General features: G+C 44.0%; 1 protein-coding gene across 1 annotated transcript in view; it reads right to left on the bottom strand.

Moving 5' to 3' along the window:
* The window catches only part of mpp3a (MAGUK p55 scaffold protein 3a), a 23,711-nt gene extending 17,376 nt beyond the window's left edge, over positions 1-6,335 (bottom strand). The window contains exon 1 of the mRNA XM_079519435.1: positions 6,226-6,335. The gene's annotated coding sequence lies outside the window, so the exon portion shown is untranslated. The remainder of the gene's footprint in view (positions 1-6,225) is intronic.
* Positions 6,336-7,647: the final 1,312 nt, after the last annotated feature.

Here is a 7,647-nt window from a genome sequence, read left to right as displayed (position 1 = left end):
GGGTGAGAGTGGGGAGAGGAATGACAGGAATATGTTGGGAGGGATGAAGGTAAGAAGCATCTCTTTCTTGTTTGTTGAGGGCGCAGAACACCGGAGGCACCGGTGTCTTTATTCTCAGGGGTAATCAGCACAATAGCAGGGATTTTGTGCCACCCACATATTACTTTAAAAAACATATTACATTATTACAGTGCATTGTTGAAAACAAGAAATCAACAATCTCGCATTCAAAGACCATATTATCAACAACACATAATTAAAAGTAAATTATATCACAAAACATCTACCAAATAAAGTGTAGATGGGTAGATTACGTGGAGTAGTTCATTTGCTTTGGCTGTAGAGAAAAAAGGGTCCCTTAATCCAGAGTGTAAAAAATCACCCTTAGGGGTCCATTTTTATTATACTCCACACTTGGATGTGGAGAATAAAGGGATGGATAAAAGTTTAATGTATCCCTCTGTAATAATGTTCAAAGAACAGAGTGACAGTAATGACATGATGTGAAGGTTTGGGGTTTACCACGATGAGGTGCAGAACTGCAGTAAGGACACACACACACACACACACACACGCACACGCACACGCACACGCACACGCACACACACACATTGTGAGACGGCTAAATGTAGAAAACAAGACAAGGTTTATCAGGATAATTAAATTGTTCTATTATAAAATAAATTTGCACACAGCTAATTTAGCTTAAATTACAACCATTTTGCAACCATATCTTATTTTAATGAGGTTTGGGAGACAAGAAACACTTTCCTGGGGTTTTTATGTGGGTAATTTATGTTTTTAGATATTCCAGTATTTCAAAGTGTCCATGGACTCCATGATGTCATGGACACTGGGCTCACTTCCTTCCTTCTCCCAACCATTCAAATAAGATCTGGTTGCAAAAGGGGTGAAGTGGTCCTTTAATAATTTCAATGAATCCGGTAAAGAATGTGCTGAAGTGCTTTTAAAGAGATTCAGTGCTCCACCTCCCACCTCTACAGAAAGGGAATTCAGGAAGGTAGGATGACATCATTCATATAGGGCTGCTCTCAGAGCCATGTGGTGAGGTCATCAGAGAGGGAGGGAGAACATGACAGACAATCATTCTTTCTGTACACCTCAGCTCTCATGGGGGCTACATGGGGAGAGGGAAGAACTGGCAATAAGGCAATAGTGGAGTGGTAACGCTTTACAATGGCCGTATGTATCCCAGGCTCTGCATTTATCTGGGGGAAAGTCTAATAATCGATAGAATACGTGTGTTAGTGCTGTGACACTGACTGCCACATAAATGTGTGAAGAATTGTATATTTCCTGCCCTATTGGTATAGTGTTGGAAGAAAATGAAACCTAACATAATGGGTGATAACAAGGGAATATATTGGTTAAAATATGGTTGAATATTTAACCCTGAAATGTAGTGTACGGAAAATATGTTTTGTTTTGTGTAGTTAAACCATCACCGTCATTCAATTTCTGTTGACAAGGTTTGATCATAGGGGGAGCTGTGGGGAAATAGCATGTTAGCAATGCTTCCAGGAAGTGAGGTACTGTACCAGGAAAAGCTCTAAAAGTACAGGAAGTGAGGTACCAGGAAAAGCTACAGTATACTGTAAAAGTACAGGAAAGAAAAGCTATAGAGCGTCGCAGTCCTGCCCCCTTTCTGAATGACGAGTGGCCCAGGAAATTATTCCCCATTCATCCATTCATAATGTTTTGGGCCGATCAAATAATTAGAAGAAAAAAAAGGCAGGGTACAATTAACACTTTTAGCAACAGTTTTGTGTTTTCCTTTTGGTCTGCATTCTGCAATATAGTTTGGTTACAATTACTGACGCAGGTATACAGGAACTTTATTTCTTTTAGTTCTTCAACATAACTCAGACATACACTTTTATGGTTCTGATTGTTATAGTGCTGATTTCGCTGAATGACAAATTGTACTCACATTGTGTTGGTTACACTTGACACTTGTAACCAAATAGTTATATTTATTTCTTTCAGCTTTAATGCACTGAGCAACTGGTGAGAAGACTATCCAACGACACTTCTGACATACCTTTGAGCAAGGTGAAGCCTAATCTCTCAAGAACTTTCCCAGATTGGGTGAACCCAAATGTACTGCAAGGGCAGTTAGATGTATCTGTAATCTCTCTGACCTACCGATCTGATGTGTATGTGGCTACAGTTGGGTGCCACCGATATTGTCCCTTATTATTTGACCCATTTAGGCCTGACCTCAAAATTTTAAAAAATCCTTCTAAATCCTCCAGTTTTCTGAAATAAATATTTTCACGATTTTTCAAAAATAGCAGACCTACAAGCTCATAGCGCGCCACTCGGTGGCGCGCTATGAGCTTGTAGATCTGCTATTTTTCAATAGCTAAATTATAACATAATGTTTAAAACACCAAAAGGGGTTCCCGCCCAAAATGGGTTAACTGTCCTTTTGCGCAGATCACGCAAACCTCAGCAAAAAGAAATGGACAATATCGATGGCCTCCAACTGTATGTGCATGTCCGTCAAGATTGATGGAGTAAAGCAAATCTTCCCTGCTGTCTCACCTTCACCACATAATCAGATAAAATCACCTGACACGGGCTGTTCACCGAATCAAAATCCAGTGACAGTCAAAGTTTTTGTTTTGTTTTGTTCCTAATGTGACTGGCTGATGTCTCCGGAAATGACACATTCCAGTGAAATGAAAAATTTCCCTTGAATCCAGTTAAAGAGCTTAGCTGGAGATCATACAGATACCATGCCTCGGCTGTCAAGCTCTGGTCACGCAAAAGGCTCCACAACAAGTCCATCCAAACATAATTCATACAGCTTGAGGTCAGTACGCCACTAGTTCTGGCCCTTACTATGTGACCCTTTGTTCTAAAGAAGTCATGTCTAAGTTAATAGTTCATAATTGCACATGAATATATATACAGTGTCACACATCCTGGCTCTAGACCTCTCAACTACACATACCTCCTATCGCTTTACTTGAATCGTTTCTTTCCCTTTTCAGCCCACTTCTCTCCCTTTCTTCTCTCCATCCACACACTTCCATACACGCGCACGCAAGCACACACACACACCCACACACACATATCGACAGGCCCATTATTCCTGGAGGTTTTCTGATGTCTATCAACATAATGAATTGCACTTTTCCAAGTGCTCAAAGCGCTTTACAATGGTTCATTCATTCATACATTGGGAGGTGAAGCGGCGAACAGTCTACGCCAGCGCCCTCACTTCCCACATTCAGAGTTCAGACACCAATGGTGGCAAGCTCACACCGACCAACTCATCGGAGGCAATGTAGGGTTCAGTGTCTTGCCCAAGGACACTTCGACATGTGGACAGGAGGAGCCGGGATTCAAACCGCCGACCCAGGGATCATTGGACGACCTGCTCTACCTCCTGAGCCACAGCCGCTGGCAAGAGATTCACTGCCAAGAGTTTCAATACCACCCAGAGTCTATCCTTGATACGTTCCCACATAGAATAGGCAGAGACAGAGACAGCTGCCAGTTAACAGTGCTAGAGCTGCATCCTTCCTCTCTCTTCTGCTGCTGCTGCTGCTGTTGTTGCTGCTGTCACTTTGGATTTCATGCACAGATCTGTGCCATCACAGGACATATAGCAAGTTCAGACCTTCAAAGGTTTGAATGCATCACACACATTCAGATGCAGATACAGATGCTGATACAGACCCTAATGGTGTGTTCACTTCACACGGGCAGATGCAAAGATACGTACAGTTCATTGTCAAATGTGTCAATGCCAGCCAGCGACATGAAGAGGCAAAGATGCATCCAATATTTGTAGCTGCTGCAAAAGCTACAACAGATACAAATACATTGTAATTGTAGCATTTCATCTTTTGCATCTGCCCTCGTGAACGCAGCATTAGACGCATGCACGCATAGTATTTATGCTATAGTATTTATATAGTTTGACCCATGATCTCTGATCTGTCATTTTAGATTTTAGCATTGGCTATTCAAAAATAGCAGATGTACAAGCTCACTGCAAACTTGCACATCTGCCTCTGGGGGCACTATGCACCTCCGTTATGTGTACAAACAGGAATTGTTTAGCTCCTCTTTTCTTAGTCCACTTCCTCCCGGGTGCTTATGCGTGTTTATGTAGGCGTTACCACTTGCCTATCTGGCCATGGCTCTTTAGCCGATTGGTAACATACACACACGGCTTACTGATACGAGGTTCCGGGTTCGCCTCCTGGCCACCGCTACATTTATTCCTACAACAGATTCTGCTGTTAGCAAATCTTTGTTTACCATAGGCTTGATACCAAGTCAATAAAGCTGGCTTAGTAATACTGTGTGTGTGTGTGTGTGTGTGTGTGTGTGTGTGTGTGTGTGTGTGTGTGTGTGTGTGTGTGTGTGTGTGTGTGTGTGTGTGTGTGTGTGTGTGTGTGTGTGTGTGTGTGTGTGTGTGTGTGTGTGTGTGTGTGTGTGTGTGTGTGCGCGCGCGCCCCTGTGCATGCCTGTGTGTGTCTGTGCATGTGTGACAGAGTGAGTATGTCAATATACAAGAAAGACATGACGAACATAAATGCACGCCAGCCTTTGACATTTTAGGGGGGCAAGGCCATATGGTCTTTGTTGAGTGCACAATTAGGCCAAATGCCAGGGCAGGAAGGCCATCAAGTGCATTGAAAGAATTCATTTAATTTAAGGGTTAAGAATGATTTAAAAAAATGCAGTGAAATAATTAAATTATGGTATTTACAATCTGATCCATGTTCAGCCCCTGCACCAGTAAAAGTAACTGGATTGGTTAAAGTTAAGAGTTAAGATTTCGGAATCTCATAAAAAGACACTGGTGTCTACATGACAAGGGAGACACCGGTGTCATATATTGACAAGGAAGAGACCGAGGTCTGGTACAGTCAGCTGGGGCATTAAGGCCACTGACTGTGGCCTCGGAGCATGCTATTCTTTTGAGAGGCACAAGGCCAAACTGAGGGGCAACGGTTACATGTGTTTGGTCCGACGATTCATTGATCCGATACCCCTAACCCCTAACCTAACCATAACCGCAAGCACGGGAGCAGGCGCTAGTCCGAGGTGCGGACGCATGTCGAACCAATGCTCCGTCGGACCATAGTATGCCTCCCAGGGGCAACGACAACCCTGAAATTCCTGCCCTGAAAGACACACACAGGACATGAGAGAACGAATGCATCATAGCAGATGGTCTCAGTTATATTTACTGGCAGTCAAGTATATGTTGACATCCAGCATTGGTGTGAACACTGCACACATGCTAATCCACTGATGTTTTACTTCCCTGACAGTAATGGGAAGCAAGCATGTTTGGCCAACATCCAGCTTGGCTCTCTCACACACCACACACACAGTAAAAGAATGAATGCATTTAACCAAACCATCTCCCTTGCTCTATAACTTACATGGCTTTTCCATCAGCCCAGACAGCAAACATCCTGGCAAAATACCAAAATCTATACCCAGTCAGCTGTAGTGGACTGTAATGTCTGACACTCTCTCACTCGCACGCACGCGCACACACACACACACACACACACACACACACACACACACACACACACACACACACACACACACACACACACACACACACACACACACACACACACACACACACACACACACACACACACACACACACACACACACACACACACACTCACACACGCCAGTTCATCTCAAAAGGGCATCATATAAGTTGAGGGTGTGGTATGAGTGATGAACACATTATTTATCATTACAAACATAGTGTTGTTGAGATAGATGACACTCTGTGTTAACACCTATAGCCCTGCTCCCCTCCCTCCCCTCCATCCCCTCACTTCCACACACCCAAGCACAAGCCAATTTTGATGTGCAGACCAGGAGCTACTGTATCCTTAGGGGAACAGAAATAGAGAGACTATTTCTGTTCCTTGGCTCTCCCTCCATCTATTCTTACTTCCTCTCTCTTGTCGAGAGCATCACGTTCTTTCTTTCTCTCTCTCTCCCTCCCTCCTTTCTCCATGTCTGCATTATTACTCTGCAGTGCTACAGCACTGTGTTATCTCGCTGGTAGGAAAGAGGCAAAAACAAACCGTAAAGCAATTAAGAAAGCATCTTCCTCCAGCTGATGCCTTTGCGACCACGCTGGCAAATAGAAAGCCATATTTGGCAGACAGGCAAACAGCAGAGCAACGTTATCCTGCTTACCTCACTGTCTTTTCTTTTCTCCCTCTCTCTGTCTCTTCTTCTGCTGGTGTATGCGAGTCTCCCTCCTGACTGCTGCAGCCACTCTCTTGTTTCTTTCGCTCTGATTCCTTCTCCTCCGGCTGCTGCACGCTCACAAACCTGCTGCTACATTGATGTGAGAGAGCATCCGACTGCCTCTGTCGCTCTCCTCCACTCTCCTCCCCTCTCTTAGCCCCTCCCCTTACCCACCACCCCACCCTTCTCAACATCCCTCTCTCTCTGCTGTCACTCTCACTCTCTCCTCAGTGGAAGGGACCGCAACTGAGCTTGTATTTATGGAACACATACTGTACAGATACAGTACTCTTTAAATCATAACAGCAGCTTTTCCTTTCCATTATTCTTCCTGTGTTGGTAGAATACAGCTGTCTGACACTCCGTGCGCTCTGATTTTGACTTACTGGTACTGTACAAGACAAATACAAGGAAATTGAAGAATATTACGGAGAGAACAAGAGAGGGAGGAAGAGATATTCCCTCCCCCCCTTCCTCTGTAGCATGAAGGCTAGTGATGTAGTAGCCTTTAGCCAGTGGCTGCTCTCTCTTTGTCTGCCTGCATGTAGCTCACACAGAGGACACAGAGCATCTGAATGAAGGGCTCCCCCTTTATTCACATGGTAATTGAGGTGGCTGCCAGTCTGCCATGTGTGGATTTCCCCTGGGTCCTCCGTGTAACGAGTAAAGAGCACTACACCCACATGCACACAAACACACACACACACTCGCACGCACGCACGCACGCACACACACACACACACACACACACACACACACACACACACACACACACACACTTCATTCAATTAGTGTGAACAATCCACTTGTTTCTGGAACAGGTGGATTGATAATGAAGCAGACTCATTTTGTGAATACTGTGAGTAAGGTAAGGTTGCAGATTTATATTGCAGGGATATACTTACACAGTGGTGTTAGCACTGCCATTAAATAAACATTATTTTAATGTAATTGTGTGACATATTTAAAAAAGAAAAAATCTATTTAGTCAATGGATCTGCTCCAAAGACTGATATCTTCATCTTCACCTCAACCTCTGCAAACTGTTCAACAAAGTTAATTAAAATAACAGGAATGCCATGTTTTATTATGGAATGAGATAGGGACCATTGCACAGCAGCAATAAGGTATGAAATGTAAAATTTACGCTACTGTGAATATATACACAGATTTACACGCACGCACGCACGCACGCACGCACGCACGCACGCACGCACGCACGCACACACGCACGCACACACACACACACACACACACACACACACACACACACTTGCTATGGTGACCTGTCACAAGTGTGTGTTATAAGAGCGCAGTGACAGCAGTGGTCTTTGTCAGGTCAGCTGGGCAGAGGCGTTGTGCTCCACA

The sequence above is a fragment of the Electrona antarctica genome (genome assembly GCF_951216825.1).
Source record: "Electrona antarctica genome assembly, chromosome: 14".
Lineage (NCBI taxonomy): Eukaryota > Metazoa > Chordata > Actinopteri > Myctophiformes > Myctophidae > Electrona > Electrona antarctica.
This window is presented reverse-complemented; position numbering and strand designations above follow the sequence as displayed.